The sequence below is a fragment of the Leucoraja erinacea genome, chromosome 1, assembly GCF_028641065.1.
Source record: "Leucoraja erinacea ecotype New England chromosome 1, Leri_hhj_1, whole genome shotgun sequence".
Classification (NCBI taxonomy): Eukaryota; Metazoa; Chordata; class Chondrichthyes; order Rajiformes; family Rajidae; genus Leucoraja; species Leucoraja erinaceus.
Window position 1 is genome coordinate 63,363,064 of NC_073377.1, and position 12,091 is coordinate 63,375,154.

The window sequence follows — 12,091 nt, forward strand, 5'->3', positions numbered from 1 at the left end:
TAAATCTATGCCCTCTAGTTGATATTTCAATCACTAAAACTCCCTGCATCACCAAATTATAAATCTGTTGGTATCATTTTCAGTCCAGATAATCGACTGAATTTTCAGGTATAATATAACCTGTGTTATATTGAAGCTGCTGCACCCAATACAACTTTCATTTCCATTTTGGCCTAAAGGGAAAAATCCAGCAGAGAATACAATCTGATATTTCATTTAATTTTGTCAGCAAACATTAAAATCAACCCTCTATTTTTTCCAGGCTCATTGTGGCATTAAGGAGATTCGATTTGACCAAAATATCTGAAAATAATTTACAAGAATAATTAGGTAAGTGCAATAAAGTTTATGGTTGATTGGTTTATTTAAACCCATTTCAATTCAGAAAGAGGTTTAATAATGAGATTGTCTATTTAAGGAAAATCCAGCAATGTGATTTCCATTTTCTATGATCAAATTATTTCCCTCCTAATCTTTTGCAGGATTATATTTGTTGTTTATACTTTCACCGACATCTTCAACCTTTCACTACCATGATTCGAGCTCCCTGCCGCTACGAAAGGATATCCATTATACCAGTGCCCAAGAGGAGCAAGGTGACATGCTCAATGACAACCAAGCAGTGGAAATCAATCATGTCCAATGTGATGAAGTGCTGCAGGAGGTTGTTTATGACAAAAATCAACTCCTGGCTCAGTAATGACCTGGACCCACTACTATTCATCTACTGTCATGACAAATCAACATCATGTACAATATCTCTGGTTCTCCACACAGTGCTGGATCTCTTGGATAACAAAACAAGTATGTCAGGCAGTTCTTTGTCGACTGCAGCTTGGTTCCCAACATCTACATCCCTTCCAAACTTATCATTTATCCTCAGGAAAGTGGATCTCTGTTCCTCCCTATGCAACTGGATACTTGACTTCCTCATCGTAATATCATAAGTTTTAATCTACAATTTGAGAGGCAGAAGGGCAAATCGGGGGTGTCAGTGTTACAGTTGAACAAACGGGACTATGGAGCCTTGAGGGAGGGGCTGGGAAAAGTTGACTGGAAAGATACCCCAGCTAGGATGACAGTGGAACAACAATGACAGGTATTTTTGGGAATAATACAGAAGGTGCAGGATCAGTTCATTCCCAATAGGAAGAAAGATTCCAAGGGAAGTAAGGGGTGAACGTGGCTGACAAGGGAAGTCAGGGAAAGTATAAAAATAAAAGAGAAGAAGTACAACATAGCAAAGATATGTGGGAAGCCCGAGGATTGGGTAACGTTTAAAGAGCAACAGAAGATAACTAAAAGCCAATATGCAGCGAAAACAGAACACGGCATTGGGGGTTCAGTATTGATGTGGATAGAGAACTGGCTGGCAGACAGGAAGCAAAGAGTAGGAGTAAACGGGTCTTTTTCACAATGGCAGGCAGTGACTAGTGGGGTACCGCAAGGCTCAGTGCTGGGACCACAGCTATTTACGATATATATTAATGATTTGGACGAGGGAATTGAATGCAACATCTCCAAGTTTGCGGATGACATGAATCTGGGGGGCAGTGTTAGCTGTGTGGAGGATGCTAGGAGGCTGCAAGGTGACTTGGATAGGCTGGGTGAGTGGGCAAATGCATGGCAGATGCAGTATAATGTGAGGTTATCCACTTTGGTGGCAAAAACAGGAAAGTAGACTACTATCTGAATGGTGGCCGATTAGGAAAGGGGGAGATGCGAATGGTATGTTAGCATTCATAGCAAAAGGATTTGAGTATAGGAGCAGGGAGGTTCTACTGCAGTTGTACAGGGTCTTGGTGAGACCACACCTGGAGTATTGCGTACAGTTTTGGTCTCCTAATCTGAGGAAAGACATTCTTGCCATAGAGGGAGTACAGAGAAGGTTCACCAGACTGATTCCTGGGATGTCAGGACTTTCATATGAAGAAAGACTGGATAGACTCGCTAGAATTTAGAAGATTGAGGGGGGACCTTATAGAAACTTACAAAATTCTTAAGGGGTTGGACAGGCTAGATGCAGGAAGATTGTTCCCGATGTTGGGGAAGTCCAGAACAAGGGGTCACAGTTTAAGGATAAGGGGGAAATCTTTTAGGACCAAAAACATTTTTCACACAGAGAGTGGTGAATCTCTGGAATTCTCTGCCACAGAAGGTAGTTGAGGCCAGTTCAGTGGCTATATTTAAGGGGGAGTTAGATGTGCCCCTTGTGGCTAAAGGGATCAGGCGGTATGGAGAGCAGGCAGGCACGGGATACTGAGTTGGATGATCAGCCATGATCATATTGAATGGTGGTGCAGGCTCGAAGGGCCGAATGGCCTACTCCTGCACCTATTTTCGATGTTTCTATGTTTCTAAAAGATGAGGTACGAAGGTAAGCTAGCCAAGAATATAAAGCAGGATAGCAAAAGCTTATTTAGGTATGTGAAGAGGAAAAAATTAGTTAAGACCAAGTGAGACACTTGAAGAATGAAAAGGGTGAATTTATTATGGGGAACAAGGAAATGGCAGATGAGTTGAACAGGTACTTTGGATCCGTCTTCATTAAGGAGGACACAAACAATCTTCCTGATGTACTAGCCCTAGGATCTGGGGTGATGGAGGAACTGAAGGAAATACACATTAGGCAGGAAATGGTGTTGGGTAGACTGATGGGCCTGAAGGCTGATAAATCCCCAGGGCCTGATGGTCTGCATCCCAGGATACTTAAGGAAGTGGCTCTAGAAATTGTGGATGCATTGGTGGTCGTTTTCCAATGTTCTGTAGATTCAGGATCTGTGGATTGTGGATTGGAGGGCAGCTAATGTTATCTCACTTTTTAAGAAAGGCAGAAGAGAAAAAAACATGGAATTATAGACCAGTTAGCCTGACATCGGTGGTGGGGAAGATGCTGGAGTTAATTATAAAAGATGAGATAGCCGCACATTTGGATAGCAGTAACAGGATCGATCAGAGTCAGCATGGATTTACGAAGGGGAAATCATGCTTGACTAATCTCGTGGAATTTTTTGAGGATGTATCTAGGAAAATGGACAAGGGAGAGCCAGTGGATGTAGTTTACCTGGACCTTCAGAAAGCATTTGATAAGGTCCCACATAGGAGATTAGTGGGAAACATTAGGGCCAAATTGGGGGTAGAGTGCTGACATGGATAGAAAATTGATTGGCTGACAGGAAACAAAGATTAGGGGATAACGGGTCCCTTTCATAATGGCTGGCAGTGACTAGTGGGGTACCGCAAGGCTCGGTGCGGGAACCACAGCTATTTACAATATATATTAATGATTTGGATGAAGGGATTCAAAGTAACATTAGCCAATTTGCAGATGACCCAAAGCTGGGTGGCAGTGTGAACTGTGCGGAGGATGCTTTGAGAATGCAGGGTGACTTGGACAGGTTGTGTGAGTGGGTAGATGCATGGCAGATGCAGTTTAATGTGGATAAATGTGAGGTTATCCACTTGGGAAGCAAAAACAGGAATGAATATTATATAAATGGTGTCAAGTTGGGAAAAGGGGAAGTACAACGGGGATCTGAGAGTCCTTGTTCATCAGTCAATGAAAGTAAGCATGCAGGTACAGCAGTCAGTGAAGAAAGCAAATGGCATGTTAGCATTCATTAAAAGAGGAGTTGAGTAGAGGAGCAAAGTGGTCCTTCTGCAGTTGTACAGGGCCCTAGTGAGACCACACCTGGAGTATTATGTGCAGTTTCGGTCTCCAAATTTGAGGAAGGACATTCTTGCTTTTGAGGGAGTGCAGCGTAGGTTTGCAAGGTTAATTCCCGGGATGGCTGGACTGTTTTATGCTGAGAGAATGGAGCGGCTGGGCATGTATGCTCTGGAATTTAGAAGGGTGAGAGGGGATCTTATTGAAACATATAAGATTATAAAGGGTTTGGGCACGCTAGAGGCAGGAAACATGTTCCTGATGTTGGAGTCCAAAACCAGGGGCCACATTTTCAGAATAAGGAGTAAGCCATTTAGAACGGAGATGAGGAAACACTTTTTACACAAAGAGTTGTGAGTCTGTGTAATTTTCTGCCTCAGAGGCGGTTGGAGGCCGATTCTCTGGATACTTTCAAGAGAGAGCTGGATAGGGCTCTTGAAGATAGCGGAGTCAGGGGATTTGGGGAGAAGGCAGAAACGGGGTACTAAATGTGGATGATCAGCCATGATCACATTAAATGGCAGAGCAGGCTTGAAGGGCCGAATGGCCTACTCCTGCACCTATTGTCTCATCGGCAGACCTCAATCAGTACAGAATGGCAATAATTCTAAACTAAACTCACCACACTTACCATCGGCAGGGGCTACCTCAAGGTTGTGTGCTCAGCCCCCTAATCTATTCTCTCCATATCCCTTACTGCATAGCCAGGCACAGCTGCAAGACTATATTTAAATTTGCCAACAATGCCACCATTGTTGATAGATTAATGGGTAACAATGAGTCAGGGTACAAGAGGAAAATGGTTGAGTGGTGCAAAAGCAACAATCTTACTCTCCATGTTGACAAGACCAAGGAGTTGATGTTGATTTCAGGAAGGGAAAGGTGAGGGTCCATGAACTTGTCTTCACTGACAGGATGGCAGTGGAGAGAGTCAACAACTTCAAGTTCCTGGGTATTTTCTTTTATGACGATCTGTCCTTAGACCCAGCACATTAATGCATTCACAAAAAAAGCTCATCAATGTCTCAAATTCTGACATGATTTGACATGTGGCCATGGTTGAGAGCATGCTGATTAGTTCTATCATGGCCTGGTTCGGTACTTTGAACGCTCAAGAAAGAAGGAGGTTGCAGAAAGTGGTGGCCTTTCCCTGGCCCATCACAGGTACTGACCTCCTCACCATCGAAGGGATCTGTAGGAAGCACTGCCTCAAGAAAGTAGCTAATATCATTAAAGACCCACACCACTGCGGCCATGCTCTCATCTCACTATCGCCATCGGGAAGAAGATACAGGAGCCTGAGAACCGTTATCCCAAGAACAACTTCTTCCCATCAACCGTTCCATAATAACCACCACAGTCACTCCCTCTTCAGAAGTTTGAAAAACACATACCTCCGGATTCAGGGACAGTTTCTTCCCAGCTGTTATTAGGCAACTGAACTATCATCTCACTAGCCAAAGAGCAGTCCTTGTCTCCCATCTATCCGATTGCAGACCTTTGAACAATGTTTAATTGAACTTTACCTTGCACTAAACATTATACCCTTTCTCCTGTATCTGTACAGTGTGGATGGCTTGATTGTAGTCTTTTCGCTGACTGGATAGCATGCAACAAAAAAGCTTTTCACTGTACCTTGGTATATGTGACAATAGTAAAAGAAACTCCTACCCCAGCACCAAACTACAGACTTTGCAGCACACTGGTCGCTCTACGTAACTTTGTTTTTGCACATCATGGTCTGTTCTACTTTGAATAACTGGTAATCTATCGTATATTTGTTTGTTGGCATTATGTCTAATGTGCCTGCAGCAGGTAAGACATTCATTGTTCTGGTTCATATCCGGTGCAAATGACAAAAAAAAACTCTTGAATCTCTCCTGAAAATCCCTTTGCTACACATCTATTAAAAAAATTTACCCAGTAAACTGCCATCAAACAGTAACCTGTTATTGTTGTGCATATATCAATATTCTCAGTGTATTGTCGAAGTAATCATTTGTTGATTACCACTGGTCATCGCCACATATTTGTGGAGCTGGGAAAGAGGTGAGGAAATCACAGATATTTTCATTCCACATCCATTTTCAGGCTTGGCCCACTCGACAATATTAAGAGCAATCTTAGTTGATTTTTCCTCTCAGTCTGTGGAGAACTATAATCCGGCCCTGTCTGTGATCATTTAAGCCGGCAGAGTCAAGGTACAAAAGCTTTGAAGTTTCCAGTGTGCATACTTATTTGATGGATGTGCCTCATTAAAATACTGTTGAGCTCCCAAGGCCAAATTTTAATACGCACATATTAAATACATCTTTTCCAAAATATGCTTCTGAACGGCTTTTATTGTTTACATTTTTGTTTGTTAATCATTAAAGTAAGTTAGGTAATATGGGGCATTTTATAAAGGATAATTTCTCCAATCCATTTGTCAAGCTGTCCCATGTTGGCTTGCTGCACTAATTTAACAATGTCATTGCAGAGAAGTATAACTTACTTCTGAGAAAGCGTACAACTCAGTGATCGGTGTAATTATCTAATTATACTGAAACAGAACTAAAGATTTAGCAGTGGATTGTTGAACTGCTGGTTAAGGTTAATCATTCATACGTTCTTTTGCTTGCATTAAATGTTTCTTGCGATGGAATTAATCTGGTGTCTATTTGCTGTGCTGGCTGTTTATGCACTGTTACATCTGGCTATCGGGAAGTATGATGCTGTGGAATCTAATACAGAAGCACAGTGTGCAGCTGGTAGAGCTGCTGCCTCTCAGCACCAGAGATCTGGGTTTGATCCTGACTTTGGATGCTGTCTATGTGGAGTTTGTATTTTCTCTCTTTGACCGTGTGGGTTTCCTCCGGGTGCTCCAGTTTCCTCCCACATCTCAAAGACATGAGACTTTCTAGGTTAATTGGTCTCTGTAAATTGCCCCTAGTGTGTAGGGAATGGATGCGAAAGTGGGATAACATCGAACTGGTGTGAACAGGTGACCGATCGGTCAGCCTGGTCTCAAATGGCCCAAAGAGCCTGTTTCCATGCTGTATTTGTTAATGATCCAATTAATTTGTTAATGATCCTTATTGTAAAACAACAAGTAAAACAAATAATCCAAACACCAGCTTCATTGAGAGCTTTTGTTATTTCAGTAGTGACCACAAAAGTGATAATTACAGTTTAACATTACATATTGCACACAATTAGATCATTTTATTTGATCTTCAGCACAGTAATTGCAGCAGTTCACACTCTTGAAGAAACTAGCTATAAAGCTATGCCAGCATTTCTGCTTTCCAGAAACAAATATAAAAATGTTCATCAAACCAAAACTGCCCAGATTCTCCAGGTGCTCCAACATTAAACCAAGAAAGGTGCAGATTCACAGTGATGGAGAATGCAAGAGCTTCGAACCTTGTTTATTTTTAAATATACTGGGCTCTATATCATGGGAAAAGTAACATTGAGTTCATAACATATGCCATTACTAATGGGAAAACTGGTTAGCAAGATCAAAGAGTTTTACCATCATTTGTAAATTTCCAGGACTTGCTGGTCAATTTATGCCTCGCCACAGTCTGCTTCAGACAAACATCTTGCCCTTCGGCACCCTTTTAGTTTTAACAATGTGATGAACTCGCACATTAACTATTCATTAAACTCACTGCAGAGAGGTTGTGCTGTGTTAGATTAGAACTTTTTCAGTTATGAAATTTGTCTTCCTGTGCATGTCTAGCCACCGGCACAGACCTGAACAACTTAGACTGTTACATTCCAGCATGTAATAAATATATATATGTAATAGCCTTTTAAAATGTTCCATTTTATTTTTCTCTCACTTTCCTTTATTTCCCTTATTTCATTTCCCTTATTTCGGTCTTTTAATCCTTCTACTTATTTCCCTTTCAGTGTCTGATTTGATATGATTCACCTCCCTTCTCCACATTCCTCCATTTTGTTCACAACCCCTCAATCTTATTGGTTAATTTATGCCTAATGTTTGCAGGAAAGTGTCAAACTAATTGTGTTGAGGGTGAGGTGGCATATGATCTAGGCCTTTCATTTCAGCTGGATGACAACAAGAATGCTCTTCTTATTGCTATCCATCTGAAGCAGGGTCACCACCAGAAACATCACCTATCCATGTTCTCCAGGGATGCTACCTGACCCGCTGACATATTCCAGCACTTTGTCTCTTTTATTTGTAAACCAGCAACTGCGGTTCCCAGTTACTAAAAGAATGCTACAGTTGGTCACAGAGTTTCTGAGCTTGTTTTTAATGATAGAAGTCATATGCAAACAGATATTACTTAAGTATGTTTTAAGCCCACTAGTAATCATTATCAAGTGTGTACAATGAAGAGATTAACAAAACAAAAATCCAGAACATACGAGTCAGGCTATCTTGGGCAGGGGTTCCCAACCTTTTTCGACCCGTTTACCCCTGACAACTTTTCAAAAGTAAATTTACCCCCACCCTGTTTTGTTTAGTAATTTAAGTTTACACTTCTACCATAGTAATGCAACTGACAAAGGGGACATTTTTAAATACTGCTTTTAACAAATCCAGAATCAACAAATTTACCCCCTGGGGGTAAATTTACCCCAGGTTGGGTACCCTTGATCTCGGGTAAAGTTCGAAGAAGGGTCCCGACCCAGAGATGCTGCCTGAGCCGCTGAGTTACTCCAGCACTTTGTGCCTTTCTAGGGTAACAAGACAACCACTGAAGGATTTAATGTACAGCTTGTATTATTAGATTGTGTGGAACAAAGAATGTTTTAATTTGTAAACTCTCTTGTATGCTTGCATCATTGAGACTGATGACTACCTTGAAGTTATACTGAAAGGAAAACAGTAACTAATTTTAGATTTTAATTAATACCACTGGCAGTAATAGGAAAGGCCAGTGCAGAACTTGGTCATCGTTCAGCACAAGAATAACAAGATAACTTGTATTTATGTAGTGACTTCCACGCCATCATAAATATCTCATAGCCAGAAGGACATGTTTGAATTATAATCACCATGGTGATGCAAATAAGTATGGCAGTCAATTGCACATATCAAGGTCACACAAACGGATCGGAAATAAATGACATATCAACCTGTTGTAGTGTAGACACAAGATACTTCAGATGCTGGTTTACCAATGATTGAAACAAAGAGCTGGAGAAACAGTGAATCAGTCAGCAATTTTGGAGAAAAGGACACAAATTCATGGAGTAACTCTGTGCATCAAGATGCATCTCTGGAGAACACAGATAGGCACACACTTCTTCATACCGATTGCAGCAGTGGAAGAAAGCTGGAAGATAGATGGGGGCAGGCCAAGGCCTGGCTAGTGATGGGTAAATACAGGTGAGGGAAGATTTTGCTCCACGAATCGTTGGACAAAGGTTAGACATGAAAAGACAAACTGTGAAATAAGGAGATAACAGTAGAAGGCATGAAATGTGAAGCCAGAGTAAGGAATATAAGTGGAAGGGGACCGGGGGGAAACCAGAAGGCCCCAGGTGGGGCACAGGGGAGGAAAAAAGGGGGTAGGTTTATTTGCGGGTTGGTTACGTAAAATTGGAGAATTCAATGTTCTTACCGTTGGGTTGTGAACTACCCAAAAGGTGCTCCAGCTTGCGTGTGGCAATAGAAGAGGCCCAGGACAGAAAGGTCAGTATGGGAATGGGAAGGGAGGTTAAAATGAGGTTTGTGACTGGGAAATTCAGCAGGTTTTGGGGAGCCAAGCGCAAGTGTTCAGTGAAATGCTCTGCTCTAGTGTTTTAGTGCTGTGTGAATGGAAATGCTGGTGCCAGCAAACTCCCTGATCTTCTATAAATAGTAGGATGGGATCCCCACAGGAGAGGGGATTCGAGTTTCCAGTTTAACACCTCAACTGAGCAAACAACACATCAGCTTGTGCAATCTCTCTCTCAATCCAAGAGAATGCAGATGCTGGAATCGTGCGCAAATAAACAAACTGCTGGAGGAACTCAGCGGCTCAACTGAATGCTGAGACGTTTCAGTACTTTGTTAATTTCTCTTAATCCTGCAACAAAGTATAAACTTACATTACATGCTTTGGAGTACAGTTTGAACCTACAACATTTGACAGAGACAAGGATGCTACCAATGAGCTAAGGTTGACAATTTACACAATAATCACACATTATTCAGAGCTGGTATTATTTGATATAATTATGCAGTTAGCAAGAAAGGTACTCTAACAAGATTCCTTCTTATTACCTCTTTTGTAAATAGATGCTTAAAATAAAAAATAAGGAACATACAACTGCACTGCTTTCCCTTTTTTTTAAATAAAACATCTGATTGCAGATTTTGTGTCTCTAGGAAGATGACATTTGCAACAGGATCTTTATGAAACAAACCTCCCTATTTTTTTCAATGAAATGAGCGGTTCATCATTCATGACGCTGTGGCAGGGTGCAGAATTAATGAAATTATGCATTTATTATATATTGCTTTAATATTTTCCACATCAGTAAGAAATCAATAAAATAATTACTAAATACTTTAAAACAAACAGTGCCCTTTTAAATGTCATGAATAACTCCAGCTAATGTGAGGAATGAACATACATAGACCTCAGCATAGGAACTGGGGAAATCAAACTGTATTTGTACTCAGAATATCACAAGCAGCTTTTAGGAGAATCAGGCCATTTATCAACAATGATCATTTAACTTGCATTTTTTACTGGCAATGTAAAAGCTATGATACCCAGAAGTTTATTATTTGTTTAAGGAAGTAGTGTCATTACATTACATTAACTAGAAATCTGTTAAAAGAAGAGTTTTGTTTGAAGGATGCAGCACGTTAAAATAATCTCCATTACCTGATATGTTCTGACAAAATAGACTGATTCAGAACAAATGCAAGGCTTCTTTACCTGTCAGTGAAGATGTCCCTGAAGCCTCTTCAGCTCTTGGTAAAACCATGACGCATGAGACCTGTACAGAAATGAACATAAATTGAATCAGCTAAGCTCTCCATTTTTTTTCACAGCAGCTTCAGCAGTCAAAGTCTCGAAAGAGCCTGTATAACCTCATTTGGTAGTGTTTATCTATTGCATTAGCTTGTATTGAATAGGCCATCAAGTGCAGAGCTGGCTCTTCCAGCCATATTCCAAGCAGGTCTCAGTGCTGGAAACACACAGGAAGGAGATAGCCTCCACATATGAATTCAGGCATTCAGATTCAGGTGATGTGGTAAAACCTTGTGCTGACAGGCTCCTCAATGTCTTCTGGGAAAACATTTTCCATTCAGAGCAGCCTGCCTTTTGCGTGGAAGGCATTGTTACAGCCTCACAGTCGATGGAAAACAATTTTTTTCCCACTGTCTTTCAAGGTAATCCAACCCGATCACATTGATCACAGAATTCAGTGTCGGCTGATTTCCCCAATTAAAAATATACATTTTAAATGAGCAGCACTGTGGCTTCAAACCTCGACAGCTTTAATTTTCTAATGTATCCAGATAAACACTGTCATTGGAGCTAAATCAGGCAAAGAGTGTGCTTTGTGCTTCTTAAAGTGATAGCAAGGTTTCACGTTTCCAGAACAATAACCAACAATTGCTGCCAACATTCAGAGTGTAGTTATCTGTAAATGTTACATAACTTTCTCTCTGCAACCTTTTCTATTCATCTTTTCCAGAACATCAATTAGGTTAATGACAGACCTATGCATTTTTTTTTACCTTGGTTGCCATGCAGAAGCAAAATGACAGCAACAACCAACAAATCCACTGCAGATTTACCATGTCACAAGGCACTTCACAGGAGAGGCTATCAGAGGACGTATTAGAGCAGATGACTAAACTGGGATAAAGGGCTGGGATTTAAGGTGGAGAGCAGGGCAACGGTGTTTAGAGAGATTGAGGGAAGCTGTCTGATTGTGTTCCCTCCTGGCATGAGGCATTCAAAATGAAGGATTAAAAGCCGTGAAAGATGTTTGGACATTACGGACAATTATTGCAGAGGCCAATTAACTTACATACCCGCACGTCTTTGGGATGCGTTAGGAAACCGGAGCACCCAGAGGAAATCCACATGGTCACAGGGAAACATGCAAACTCGGGTCTCTGACTCTGTGAGGCAGTGGCTCTACCAACTGCGCCATTGTGCTGCTTCATAATGAGTCCTTAATCCAAAACATTAATATCCAGGTCAGCGGGGGGTTTCTCTTTCCACAGATGCTGCCTAATCTATTGATTGTTTCCAATCATTTTTTGTTTTTATTTCAGATATCCACTTCTGCAGGTTTTTTAATTTTCACTCTGTGTTCAAGATCACTGCTTACACCAGGAGGCTACTGATGCACTGAGGATAATACATTTTTTGCAGAGATCAATATTCTTTAATCATGATGCCATTCATCAGGTAATACAGAGATTTAGCAAGTCACTTCAGGAGATGGGTC

At 41.1% G+C, this 12,091-nt stretch overlaps 1 protein-coding gene across 1 annotated transcript in view; it reads right to left on the reverse strand.

The window, feature by feature from the left end:
* The window catches only part of LOC129697263 (probable tRNA methyltransferase 9B), a 44,151-nt gene extending 33,170 nt beyond the window's left edge, over positions 1 to 10,981 (reverse strand). The window contains exon 1 of the mRNA XM_055635638.1: positions 10,561 to 10,981. The gene's annotated coding sequence lies outside the window, so the exon portion shown is untranslated. The remainder of the gene's footprint in view (positions 1 to 10,560) is intronic.
* Between the last annotated feature and the right edge of the window lie 1,110 nt (positions 10,982 to 12,091).